The sequence below is a fragment of the Pteropus alecto genome, unplaced genomic scaffold (assembly GCF_000325575.1).
Source record: "Pteropus alecto unplaced genomic scaffold, ASM32557v1 scaffold152, whole genome shotgun sequence".
Taxonomy (NCBI): domain Eukaryota; kingdom Metazoa; phylum Chordata; class Mammalia; order Chiroptera; family Pteropodidae; genus Pteropus; species Pteropus alecto.
In genome coordinates this window covers 1828641-1843662 of record NW_006432227.1, presented here as the reverse complement: position 1 = coordinate 1843662, position 15022 = coordinate 1828641, and the positions used below count along the sequence as shown (strand labels likewise).

General features: G+C 35.9%; 1 protein-coding gene and 1 pseudogene across 2 annotated transcripts in view; both read left to right on the top strand.

Annotated features, from left to right (window-relative positions):
- CDH6 (cadherin 6) overlaps window positions 1-15022 on the top strand; it is a 119610-nt gene that overhangs the window by 28115 nt on the left and 76473 nt on the right. The window lies entirely within an intron of this gene.
- Window positions 5761-5878, top strand: LOC112475875 (annotated as a pseudogene).

The following is a 15022-nucleotide window of genomic DNA, read 5'->3' as shown; positions in this document are numbered from 1 at the left end:
TGGAAACTATGTAGTTTGTCATGCAAATTGAATCTCTTGAACAGAATTCGATTTAATAGATGTCTTAGTTGTTCATTATGCAAGCACAGCCTGGCTGCACATTGACGAAGTCCTTTGTCAACTGCAGCAACTCAGTTCGTCCCCAGTCACTCTTCTCTCTCTAGTCAAGCACTCCAGCTCACTGCCAGAACCCTTTAGAAAGCAAATACTTCTGATTGGATGGATTGAATCAATAGTTGTTTTTTTTTTTTTTTCTTACATACCAATAGTGTTGACTGTGTAAGCCAAAGTCAGAAACCTATTATTGGTCTTGCACTCAATCCACATATATTTAGGTCTTTTATAATCAACCTTAATTCTATTCTGAAAGAATTAATGCATAACATCTTCAAGTCATAGAATCTTAGAATTAAGTGGGGACAGTCCTCCATATTTTTAGAAAATTCTTCTCACTTATGAAGGGTTTACCTTTTTAAATATATTTTACTGACATTTATTAAATATTTTATTAAACACACCTGAGAGATGGCTGTCATCAAAAATCGGTGACTCATGGAAGAACTGGAAGGAATCAGAAAACTCAGCTTACCCTAGTGATAGAACTTGATGACTGTGTGCCATCTTGCTCTTGGTCTCTTTTATTCCTCCTTTGTTCATTTGTTCATCTGTAAAGTAGAATAAATGCTGTCCCTTTTATGAAAAATATGAGTTAACAAATTCAGGCACATGAGTTAATCAATAGAAATGTTGTGCTGGGGAAAGGTTGCTAAAGAAAGACAGTGTGATGTGGTCGGAAAAGCTTAGGAGCATGTGCAAAACCACTAGAGATGCTCTCAATGAGTAAGCTCTCAATATATGTAAGTTTGCCTCTTTTTTTTTTTTAATCAATTAATATTTTCCATAAAACTATGAAATACCTTTCCCATTGTATTTTTAAGAACAGAAAAGATTTCCCAAACCAGATTTTCTGTAAAACTCCTTACAAGAGAAATAAATCTTAAAATGACCCAAATAACAACTTTTCTTGGGTAGGAATATTCACGACTTCTAAAGATATTTTAATATTTGAAATACGTAGCTTTTAATATATGATATACAATGACCAAACTCTGACATAAAATGAACATTCTTTAAAACCATTTTTCCCTTGCTCTAAGGATATAACCCTGCCATCTTGTAAAAGTGATTGATATAGATATAAAAGTTAGCTTTGCACATAAATCAGAGAAAGTGAATGGATATAAGTATGCTAAGTCTCTTATTTTTCTATTTGTTATACATACTAAACTTTATGCATTTTTATTTTGCCTGGGATAATGCTACAGAAGATATTTTAGTTTTAAAAAAAATTCCAAGAGTACATTAAATTGGGCTTAAACATGAAAGTGTTTTCTTTCGATGACTCAGGTATCAGTACAATAAGAACCATCTCCTGAGTGACAAGTTCAATTCTAAGCCTTCAGTATACTTTATCTCACTTAATCCTCTCAATATTTTTAAGATACAAATATATGAATATATAGGTTCATTGTATAGATGAGAAAATTAAGATGCAGAGAAATTAAGAAACTTACTTAGGGTGGGACAATTAATTAATGATGGTTTTATAACCTAAATCAAAGTCTAATTTCACATGACCTCTATTCATTAATTTTCCACAGCAAAAATAAAAGCCGATCTAATATATATTTGGTCTTTTTCTTTTAGTATTTTATGCATTATCCTGATTAACACCATGATTATCAGATATTCAAGAGACTATATCGTGTTTCAAAGTCCTCATTTTTTGAGGTGGTGAAGTCCTTCATCCTTCTGCAACACATTCAACTCTCTCTCTCTCTCTCTCTCTCTCTCTCTCTCTCTCTCTCTCTCTCTCTCTCTCCCTCTCTCCCCCTCCCACCACCCTCTCTCTCTCTCTCTCTCTCTCACACACACACACACACACAAACACACAGAGAGCTAGCTTTCTAGCCATCTCTACACTTCTTCAATCTCTATAGTGTCTTTCAGTACTTGAAAAAAACGATTCCTCGTTTTCCTTTCCAGTTGACTTTTCTGCAAGCTCACTGATACCATCTATGTCTTTTGAGTCATGCATATTTATTTAAAAGCCTTTTGAAAATGAAGCAGGTTTTGGGACATAGTTTCATAGTCAGGGATAAAAATTGCTCTTAAGGCTTACTTGATGTATTTTCACCTCCTTTTAACTGCTTTGCTCACATTGCTCTGACTTATTATTTGTTTCTCCTTGAAGAATTTGTTGTCACAAAAATTAATTATTTTGCTGCTAATAAAATTAGGATTTTTCAGAGAAACAGAAGCTTCATAACCTTATCCCTCCTTCTGGGAATCGTGCTTGTGCTCTCTAATGTGGAACTTAGGAGTTGTATAAATCCAGTACTTTGTTTAAATAGTTTAAGGAGATTCTTATTTTATTCTTTTTGGTAATTATTTATAAAATGTGCAGCTCTCAGTGATTTAATTCTTAAAAAACTAATTAGTGTGCTATGGAACGATTTGTCTTTCGTTAACTTCCATTAACATTACATTTTGGTTTTGGTGGTGTATGTTGCATTGGGTTTCCTGTGGGCATCTCTGAATGAAATGCATATTTAACTGTGTCCAATATCATGATTGCTAATGAATGAATGAGTCAAAAAATAGAAAGATGGATATTTTGATACATCTTTAGAAGGCTGAAGTTTGAAATCCCATAAAGGGGATTTTCCCAAATAATTGTTTTTTTTAAAGGTATACTCTACTGCAGTGCTGCATAGGGAAGGATCTATAGATGATGATAATGATGGTGGTGGTGTTGCGGTGATAAATAATAATGAAAGAATAATTACCAATATTTACTATTTCTGTGGGCCTGACATCATGACATTATCTCATTTAATCCTCACAATGACTTGTTAGGCATGTAGGATTGTTATCCCATTTCACAAATAAGAGAATTTAAATTTTGCTAGGTTAAATAAATTATCTAAAGTCACATGAGTAGCTAGAGGTAGAGTGAAACACCAAGTTTCCAGAGACAAGCTTTTAGGCACTCTCACTAGCATGTTTAGTCTTTATGAATATAACAAGTAACTTCACAATATTTATATTTCAATATGGTTCTCTGTGTTGTGTAGCCCCATAATTTTAAGGCAGTCATTCTCAACTGGGGCTGATGCCCCCAGGGAATATTTGGCAATGTCTGGACGCATTTTTGGCTGCTGCAACTAGGAGGTACTATTGGTATCTAGTGGGTAGAAGCCAGGGTTGCTGCTAAACATCCTACAATTCACAGGACAGCCCCTACTACAAAGAACTACCTGGCCTGAAGTTAATAGTGTTGAGGTCATGATACTCTGTTTTAAGGAGCTATCCAGTGAAAGATTTTCTGGTAATCATGTCCTTATATGGCTTAATTTCTGTTCTAACTGCTGTGTTTTGATGCATAAGTGACTCTGGACCTTGTGTTTATAGGAGAAACTGCATTAAACAAACACAGAAGGCTTACGTCATATCTCTTAGAGTTGTGGAGGGTATAAATAACGTATCCTTTGTATTTTATATTACTATTGCTATAGACACAACGGAGAACTCATTCTAGAAATACACTATACCAACTATGTTACGCATTCAGATGTTCACAACGATACTTCATGGTAGATATGATTTTCTCCATATTGTGCATAAGGAACCTGAATAGTACAGAGGTTAAATAACTTCCCTAAAGTTGCATGGCTCAAAAGTAGATGGACCAGGGTTCACATCTCAAATACTGACTCTATTCACCATACTGCATGGAATTAGCAAGAGGAATGTAGAGTCCTGAGTTCTGCCCTAATTCTTTACTATACTAAAGTGGGGTCTTTCCTCAAATAGTCTGATACTGTTCAGTTTTGAGAAGCCCATTGGATATGAGAGTTTGAGAAAAAAATGTTCTCATTTCACACACAGAAAAAATACACTCTGCCATCTCATAAACAGAGAGAATACAAGTGATCATCTCTTCTAATCAGACACAGAGAGGTCATGCAACTTGACTACGCTCACACAGCAAGTAGCCTGTGATCAGAGCCCAGTTCTTCAACTTCTAGTCCCTTTTTGCTGTTTCCCACAGTGTTCCAACCTCTTTGAACCACTTCTCCCTGAAGGATGGTTGATAGTAGGAAAGCTGTTGATTTATCCTTCTCTTGAACTGGCAAAATGCTTTTTACAAACTAGGGACACAAACTCATTATCTTCTTTATTTTCAGAAATTGTTTAGGACCATAAATATGTTGTGGAAAATTAGTCCTTTGAAGACGATGAGAACAGGGAAATCCCACAATCCTCATTTTATTATGCAGTCAAATCACTCTGTAAAACTAATCAAGGAGTTTGCGGTATTTTGTGCTCCTCAGAATCGAATGTGAAGAAATATGATCTCATGACTTTCATAAGAAAATGGTGAATCTTTTAAAACCATATAATCTCAAAGCCTGAAAACTACTCCTCCCTGGAAACTGCACCCCTTCTCCTAAGCACAGCATGTTACCTGCAGACAGGGTTCCCTTGAAGCAATGCACCTCAAATGTCAAAGCTCTCAATCTCTCTGAGTCATGTGCTAACTCAGAGAGGGTAGATTTCTTCTCAGCGTTTCCCATATCACCCCTTTTCTTAAACTAAATTGGGCAAGAGATGAAGGAAATTAGGAAGAGGCCCCCTCTACCCATCAAATTACAATACCCAAACCACCCTCATGCTCTATACCACTCCATAGTGAATATGGAAGATAATCGATTGGGGTTTGGTAAGAAAATATTTGAACTTCTTTATTAATTATTTTTGTCGCATGTACTTTAAATTTATATTTTTGTTTGCTCAGTACCATAAACTGTATGTTAGTACAGAAATATGTGAATATAATTAATAAATAAATATACTTGGGAAGTATATGCTTTATAATTTCGGGAAGTTACTATTTTAAACATTCTGGAACAGAAACATTTTCTTAGTCTCCCAAGGTCCTCGAATGAACACCTGCTCCCCTCCCTGGCAGTGCATCAGAGCCGACACCCTAGATCCTTCACCTCCTGCTAAACCTCACAGGCCAAGGCTTTCTCCAGAACTATGGCCTTCAACCCCAATTTTATTTTTTCTAGAAAGGCAAGTATAGATCCCATCCCAGCCACAAGATGTGATTGTGCTTCTCAGACACTCCCTGACTGTCTCCATGATCCACCCACCTCCTGAGTTAAAGAATTCTAGTTGAGCCACCCTACATCTGGACAAGCAAAGCCTGAGAACCTCGGAAAGAAACAATGATCCTGTATTAGTTTCCTATTGTTGTCGTAGCAAATTGCCACAATATAGTGGCTTCAAACTAGTTTATAATATTACAGTTTTGTAGGTCAGAAGTTTCACTGGGCTTAAATCATCCTGTCAGCTGGGCCGTGTCCCTTTTGGAGATTTCAGGGGAGGATCTGCTAGGATCTGTTTCCCTGCCTTTTCTAACTTTTAGAGATCACCTGTATTGCTTGGCTCACAGCCCCTCCCTCTATCTTGAAAGCCAGCAGTGTAGCATCTTCAAATCTCTGCCTCTGACTTGAGCCTCACCATCGTATCTCTTTCTCTGACCCTCATGCCTCCCTCTTATAAGGATACTTGTGATGACATTGGACCTACCCAGATAACCTTCCCCATCTCAAGATCCTTAACTGAATCACATCTGCAGATTCTCTGTGCAATTTAAAGTAACATTTTCTGGGTATTAAAAGGTGGATAGTCTACGGCCATACCACCTGAACAAGCCTGATTCCCTCTGATCTCGGAAGCTAAGCAGGGTCGGGCCTGGTTAGTACTTGGATAGAAGACCACCTAGGAAAAGCAGGTGCTATAGGCGTAAAAAATAAAAAATAAGGAATTGTAAGCTGACGAGGTCCTTGCAATCTGTGAGGTCAATGAGGGGGCTGCCTTGCCAAAAAAAAAAAAAAGTGGATATCTTTAGGGGAACATTATTCTGCTAACCACAAATCCCCTGTGCCAGGACTTAGGAGTTGAATCATCTGAAGAAGGAAGCTGCATTCACCTTGATTCCAAACTTCAAGAAATAAAAAAAAAGTATGATCTCAGGGTTAGACATAACTACATTCCCATCCCAGCTTTGCCAATAGCAAAACTCTGTGATCTTAGGCATGTTATTTAATCTCTTCATAACTGCTTCCCCAACTGTAACATGGAGAAAATCATATCTCTCATAGGGCATAAAAATGTAAAAGTGCCTAGTATAATGACAAACCTTTAGTAGGTAGGTGTTCAATTAAAGTTAGTTCTTTTACCATTTCAACGCTACAGCTCAATCTCATGCAACACTAACTAGCAATTGTATGGTATCTCCAAGATGACCAACTTGCCCTAACCGTGTCATCTTTCTTAAATACACAACATCCCACGAGCTCCACCCCGTATCCAAAAATTGAGTCTAATGAATGTGAAGGGGCTTAATTCAGTGATAAGGGAAGAAGAGGCAAAGCAAGGACTGCAAACCAAGTATTTCGACTTGAAGTCCTGCATTGTTCTATTCTGCGTAACAGACTTGTCCTCCACTTCCGGTCACCATACTGGTTAGAAATGAAATGTCTGGCCAAAGTAGATCGGTATATAGGAAATGAGGCATATTGCCCGTTATCTTTGTGAAGTTTGAGGAAAAGCAAAACAGATGAAGAACTGGAGGCTCAGGAAAATATTTTCTCTCTGGAGCTGTTAGGCATTTGTGACAAGTTGTTACGGCAGCTTGCATCTTCTGGCTGTATAGCTGGTGCCAACGGGGAAGCTTTATAGGTCTCTAGTTCCCCTGACATTATTGGCTAAACCAATAAGTGTGGTTAATTTTTTATATGAAAAGAATCATAACTCTGAAAATACTTGTGAGAATTAAAGAAAGTCCAGAGTCTAAAAGAACTAATTCTGAGAAAAAGAAATCCAGGTGCCAACAATCACAGCAATTGAATAAATATTTCCCAGTACTTAATGTTACAGTAAATAAAAAGAAGTTTCTATTTGCTTTTGTTGTTGTTGTTCTTAATTGGGATTATTAAGGTGCAGTGTAATTGTGGCCTGATTCTTTTGCCCATGGTGATGTAAGGTGCTTGGCTATCCATTCTCCTGGCTGGTGATCAACAGGCCCTTGATTTGAATCCTGGTATGACAATTAGGATTGAGTAGTGAGTGTTATCTGTTTCATAATTAAATTCTATCTTCTACATCCTTTGACTGTTTTTGACTTTAATTGCCAATGCTGTCTCTGCCACCATTGTGTCTGGTCTCCATAACAAAGCCAGGATTACAATGATCCCGCTTATTTCAGAATACCCCAGTTGCACAAAAAGTCCTGAAGTCCCAACTTAGAAGCAGTAGTTAAGAAGCAGAGGTCCTGTGTCTTCTGTCAAGTACTCATTCAGGGTAATGTTTAAGGTCTGTATTGCAAATTAAAAGATCAACTCAATATACATAGGGAGAAAGTCCGCTCTGTCCCTTTGATAACTGCTCCAAAAAGACATGGAGAATCAAAGTAAGGGGTGATGGATATTATGTAAACAGACAGTGCACAGGCTTGTCTGCGTAGCCATCACAGAGAAAATTTTCAAAAAGCCGGCTCATTTCCACTCACTTGCCAGAGAAACAGTTTCCATGAGTATGTATTAAATTCTTTATGTTAAACACCATTAAAATACACTTCCAATTTATTTTTTAAGGAAAAATACAAAAGCGTCAGATGTCCTCAAAAGGCAGATCATCTTGTTTCATCTTTAAGAAATCAACAGAAGGTGTTTAAAACCATGACGGAATGTACTTATGAAAAACAAGAGAAAAGACTTACAGGCAAAGCAAAAAAGAAACAAACGCTCCATGAAAAATGGAAACGATAAAAAAAAATTATTTTAAAAACCATCTGCAGCATAATCTTGATCCTGTTCTCATGTAGCACAACAAATCCATTCAGTTTAGTCAAAACCAAGATAACACGGAAGGGAAATTTGAGATGCGTACAAAATTAGCTTAAAAATATAGTGCCCCACCATAAAAATATTATGTTAATTAATAAAGAATCAGTTGTAGGAAATTTCATGAAATTTAAATGAAAAGATTGACATGAATCTTTGTGTAAAATGCTTAAATCCATGTTAAGACAAACAAACTTTAAAATTTAATCTCTAAGCATATAAAGAATATGCCAGAAGCATGATATGCTCTTTTTAATTTACTTCTGCTCACATGATTATATTTTAATTGTAATTTGTTGAAAGTATATTCTAATGCAATGTTTTGCTTTTATTCTGAGTAGCAGTCTCTGTTGCCTTGTTTTCATCTTTAGATGACTCAGCTTATAGTGATTTAAGGGCCAAATGTTCAAACTCTTTTTAACAGTTCACTCATGATGCGATTAGAATTAAAATATGTACATGAAATTGATATTTTAGGCAAATCATTGTGTATATATACAGAAGTTTAGCAATAAGGAGAAGAGTGGCCTGGAGGCTCCAGGATCGTGTCGTCATTAGTCTTTGAGAATTTCTTTCCTTTCCTATATCCTTAATGGATGGTTGTTCCTTTGGGCCAGAACCACGAACCATATATAAAGCAAACCCAGTTCATTCTGAAATTGCGTGTATGCTTTCTTTGTAGCTGAACCACTGATACAGAGAGACAAAGGGGCATTATCATACCCAGTTGTAGAACTCTGCCCTAAGAGGAAAAATATTCATATAAGAAGGAGTGGTAGTAAGTCTACCATAATTTTATTTCTTTTTAAATCACACTGATTTGTTTCTCTCATTCTTTGGATATTCTTTTGTACCTTCTCACTCTTGACCTCTATGTCAAAGGACTTTTTCACACTTCACAACTTAGACATTACCATTTAGTTTCTACTTCTGGCTTCACACTACTTTGTTTCCAACTCTTTAATTAGAAATGGTTAATTTGACTTCTTGTCTTAAGGCAAGGAGAAAATGAGTCTTAAACAGTATTAAGCTCCCATAAATATTTCACTTTATGCTAATTCCTGTGCTTCCAGCTGAGCTGTTTGAAGTTCTCAAAAAAAAAAAAAAAGAAAAAGAAAAAGAAAAAAAGGTTTCTGTTCCTCTCAATTAAATACATAACTGGAAAACAGTAAAATAATTTGCAGCTTACTACCCGGCTGGCACTTTTTTCCCAAACTTAAATTTTGGACATTAAAAAATTTCCTTCCACAGTGTATATAACCCAAGCCCAGTGTAGTGGGCACCCTGTCCAGGGCTAAAAAAGACTGGGAAGACCAGGAGAAATCTTGGAGCTCCCTCAAGTGGGCATGTATTTAATGCACCCTTAACCTCTAGAAAACGTTTTTGGCTGCACCGTCTATCCAGGGCAGAAATACTTAATTGTCCCAATTTAGAAGCAAAAGAGGTTTCCTCTTTAAGCATGAAATATTCCAAAAATAATAAAAGTTTGAACTAGTTTTTCAAGTAAATGAATATTAGTGCCCAATGAAGAAATATTGAGTCAGGCTTTTTGACTGTTGGTTTTGCCTGTGGGAGTGTGAATTGAAATTAATAATTACAATATATTCTAGTCACCTGGATAAAATGCTAGTTGTTGAAGAACTTATAAAAGTAACACTTATATAGCAATTATACTATCTGCCACATATACATATTATGTACCAGGCACTATTCTAAGGGCTTTATGTGTATTAATTCATTTAATCCTCACAGCATCCCTTCAAAGTGAGTACTTTAATAATCCTCATTGTACAAATGAGGAAACAGAGGCATAAAGATGTTAAATAACCTATCAAAGCTCACAGGGCTGGAACATGGAAGAGCCACTATGCCAACGTGGGCAATCCAAAGTCCACTATACCATACTATTAAAGAGCAATGAATAATTGAATATACATTTACATACACATGCATACATAGACATATATATACACATACACATGCACACACATAAACACATATATGTATACACACATATTATATATCTACACATATATACAGACTACATACATGTACATACATTTTAATTACCAAACTTGGCTTATTTTTTATTATTACTCATTGTTATTCATTACAGTTTCTGGTCATCTTGCTTACTTCGCTCTACTTCTGTTACTCTGGCCTTGCTCTATTAAGATCATTGAAAGTTTGCTTCCTCCATGGCCAATGGCGCTTGGCATTTCCTCGACTAGAAACTTCTACCACTTCTTCCAATGAGTGGCTTGTCATGATTCCACTTTCTTCACAGAGAGGTCTTCCTTGACTTTATATAAAATAGCTCCCCCTCACTCTCGATAACTCAGACTCCCTTTACTCTGTCCATTTTGTCTGCATGGGCCTTATAAATGATCCCCAAACATATTACTTACTTATCCATGCACTTGTTCACAGTCTGTCTCCACCACAATGGAAATCTCACAAGGCAGGACTCTGTGTCTGTGGCAACTAGAAACACAAAAATAGTTTTCGATAAATGATTAAATTATTAAATTTTTAATTCTGACGACTTCTGAATGAATGGAAAATTATGGTGATAGTCAATATCTCAAAATTTTTTTTTCACAATGCTATTCTGTTTAAAGTATGTTCTTAATAAATATTTTGACAAAATATATTTTAAAGTCTGGACATGTATAAACTTCTAGCCTAACAATGATATTTAAGGGTACATTTTTATTCTCCATTAATATGTTACTCTTTTCTGATGTTGAAACAAAAACTTATGACACACGAGATTTTTAAATATATGCAAAGATTATGCTAAAATAATACAAGAAAAGGAAGTATGTAAGTGTACATTTCTATACACTGGGATAAAATTTTAAAAAACTATCTGTATTTTTAATGGATTGTACCATGACGTCAAAGCCTTATCATATATATTGAGTATATGTGTGTCTACTAATTAAGTTATATCTTTAAATGTAGCAAAACTATCACAGATGGAGAATGGGAAAGTAATAACAGAGTAATGACACCGAAAGAAAGTTACTAAGAGTTAAGATGCTATTATTCTAATGTCTGCCATTCAGAACCCTATAAATCTAGAAGGTTTTTTTTAAAGAGGATGGAGAATTACATTCCGGTCCACCACTGCATTCCCTGGCAATTTGGAGATCTCACTGTAAATCACAGAACGGCAGCATTCGTTTCTTTCCATTTCTTTGCTTCAGTTCTCTGACAACCCTCCCCACACGCTGCCAATGTATTTAGTCAGAGTTTATAGAGATAAACCTGTATCCTTTCCTAGACTCCAGACCTTCTTTCTTATTATAGGCCTCTTATTATACTGGTGATTAACCTGAATTACATATATATATACACACATATATCTGTAAATGCATACATATATATACATATACATAACGCATATACAGACACACAGGTATATATAGATCTGCACACACATATATGCTCTTTATGTATATTTATAACTATACATATAGTTATAGTTATATATACTCTTCATGATTTTGAAGCTACATAAGACTCATTTTTTTGCTCTATTAGAAAGTTAGGAAAATTCCACTTTTTCAGCCGATATATTATATCAGAGCCAATAACAACAGAAGAATAATTTTGTGACTTGAGTGGCTTCTCTGTGCCCATATATTTGTAAGAAAATATTGTCCTGTGATTTCATTTCAAAATCAACAGTTTTATTGATGTCTGCCATCATGGTACATTTAGAGTTTTCCTCTATTTGATTTCCACTGTTCTCCCTTATTCTTCTGTCTCCAGTTTGCCGTAATGACAGTGAAAACCCACTATTCATGCAATTTCTCTGCAAGCAGCTACTGGACTAAGTGGGGAAAAATAACAGATTTTATGCATGACTGATTGCCTAAACCCTTCATTTTAGAGAAACAAGCCTCAAATGAGTAATTTATCTATAGCAATGAACTCAAATAAATAATTTTTTTGTTTTCAAGGAACGAATGAAAGACAATCTCATTTCCAAACATATTTTTTAATCCAAGATGAAAGGCCAAGAACTGAACATACTATAACACATGCGAGAAGCTATACTTTAGTCACAGTGTAGGATATTAATTTTAAAAATTATATAATTCATATTTATTATAAAATACTTGTTTTAAAGTTTTTGTATTCCAATCAGAAGAAAGGACTCATGGACATTTTTGGGACATTAGTTCATCTTATTTATATTAATTTATATCTATCGTTTGTACTAACAAGATTGATATTTGTAGTTTTATTTGCTTTTAATTGCTAATGATTCATTCTTTTTTGCTATTCATGTTTTGAACTAGAAAACACTTGTCAGGTTTTTGAATAAGAAGCAGATATCTAAAAATATTTATTATTGGACGTGGTTCCATAATGTAGCGGTTAGCACGTCTGCTTTACATGTAGAAGGTCCTGGGCTTATGCCCGAGTGGAGTCATAATTCATGGTTTACCTCTGTGCCACCCTGAACAAGCCCGATGTCTGATCTCGGAAGCTAAGCAGGGTCAGACCTGGTTAGTACTTGGATGGGAGACCACCTAGGAAGACCAGGTGCTGTGAGCATAAATAATAATAATAAATAATTTTTAAAAAGTAAAAACATTTATTATTAAGTATAAATTTTATTAATGGTTTAAGTATAAATAGCAATTTTATACTTTGGCAAACAATATTTCTTTTCTATACTCAATTGGCTAAATGTAAGTAATTTTCTTTAACCACAGGAAAACGGGAAAATTTGAAAACATCACTAAATAATGATAATGCTCACACCAATTATCTTCATGGTGCTTTATAGTTTACTAATAACTACCTCAATCAAGTTTTCTTTCAATGAAACAAATCATTCAACTTTATTTTGTTTATAGTTTGTAATGACACATTGAAGTATCACAATGTATTCCCCTAATTAAGAAGTGATACAAATAAAGGTGATGCAAAGCACAGAAAAAAGAGGTAAATTCCCATCTGATCAACTTAGTTCTCAGGGGTACACAACCCTTCTCAGGTTCAGCCGTGTGGTGAACTTTGGCGGGGTTCATTGCCACATGCTCTCTCCTACCACAAACACCACTAAACCTCCTCCAACTTCTTTGGCTAGTAGCCTTGTTGCTTTTAATCTGCTGGGATGCTTTGGGGGATAAAGAGGAAGGCTCTGCTTAGAAGGGATCTCATCCCCACTGCCCCTGTCTCCTAGTGTTATTTTGTCCTCTATCTGTACTTGAGTGTGCTAGCTATAAGCCTGTTTTGATCAGAAGAATATGAAAATCTGGCTCCTCGTACTGGGATTTCACATCAATATTTGTGCCTAACAACTGAATGAAGAAGAGGGTCCCAATGCACCATTCTCTCCCCTAACTGTCTTTAATCACAGTTAGTGCCTTATTCAATGTGATTTCGGATGTTTGGGGAGTAGTGTGGAATCATGCTGATAAGATGGTAAAGAGCAAAATTTATTTCATTTTGGAAGGAAGTCCTCATAGATTTGTATGTTTAAGACTATATATCAGTTTAGCCATTTCATACTTTTAAACCTGAGGAAAAATAGCTATTTGGCAAGACAGCATATTTAAGAATGAATGGTAGTTTATTTACTTAAATCTCAGCTTGTTCCAGAGAGGATTTAAGGCAGCCGAACAAGGTAGGTAAGCATAAGGAAAAATGGTTAATGAGTGGTTAGCAATGGGAGATATATCTTTTGGAAAAGAATGAATCAGGTACAGAGTTTAGGGTCAATGTTATCACAAGGCCAAAAGGAGCACTCAGTAGGCTCCCAAGGACGTTATGTGACCTGAGCAAATCTGTGTGCCCAAAAGGATGAAGGTGTCAGCAGATGGTGAGAGCCATATGATTTCCCACGCTTGATCAACACCCCAGAATATACGGCATAAACTTTGGACCATGCTATCCACTAGCTACTCATTTATTGTCCTGAGAGATCATATTTCACACTTTTCACCTCAAAGGTCAAGGGCAGGCTGAAGGCAGAGAGATTCTAGCTTATTCCTCCCAAACAGTAACAAATTGAGACTCTCTCCATATTTGATCTCTAACCCTCAACTCAGCATTTTTCATAGGTTAGTCCCTGGTCAAACTTACCCAAATAATTAAAAATTGACATTTCATTCCTGAGACAGAGGTAAAAGAATAGATTCAATCTTTTTTTCCTGATATCTCTTCGTGTGTAAAATATGTTTTCTTCTCTTCCACGCATGTTCTTCCTCTCACAGTTTCTCTAGGAGACAAAGCAGGAGAAGCAGCAAGTTTAAATGGACTTTTAAGAAGCAACGTACTGAATCCATTTCTGACCTCTCACTGTGCAAACGTGGGCAGCTTATGCCACTTCTCGGAGACTCCTGAGTCTCAGTTTCCTCACCAGCCACGGGGATGATAATGTTCACTCCACAGGATTACTGCAATAGTTAAAAAATCCCCAAAGATTTTTAATCACCTCTCACAATGCCTGTACACAGAAGATGCTCAATAGGCATTAATTCCTCTTTTTACTTTAGGCTCTTTCTCTCAGTGAAAACTCGAAAAGGGGAGAAAACGCACCCTCTGAAATTGAGACAATCTAAATCTTTATTCAGATAATCTTGCGTTTGATTTTTTTTTTTAGTAAGTAACAAATTGATTATTTTAATGGACGCTTCATTACATAGGCATGATTGATTAGATTATTAGCCATTGGTAGTTTTTAAAATTAGCTTAAATTTTACATTTAAGGATTTTTCAGTCTGTGATATATAACTGTCATTGATGGTAGCTGGCTTTAAGGTAGTCAAGCTCTATTGCTCATTTTAAGTGTTCTGAAAAAAAAAACAAAAAACAGTCAAATGGAAAAATTATATTGCTATTGTAGAACCCCGTGCACTCAGGCTGAGAACTGAAATGTACCCATGGCCGAGTACTATTTCAAAGAAAGGTGGTGCGTAGGAGTGGCCTCTGCTCCCTCTCACTCCTTCCTACCCCAAAGCTGTTCTACTTTCCTCCAACCTCAAAACAAGTGCTCTTAGGTCAGTTGTCCCCTTGAA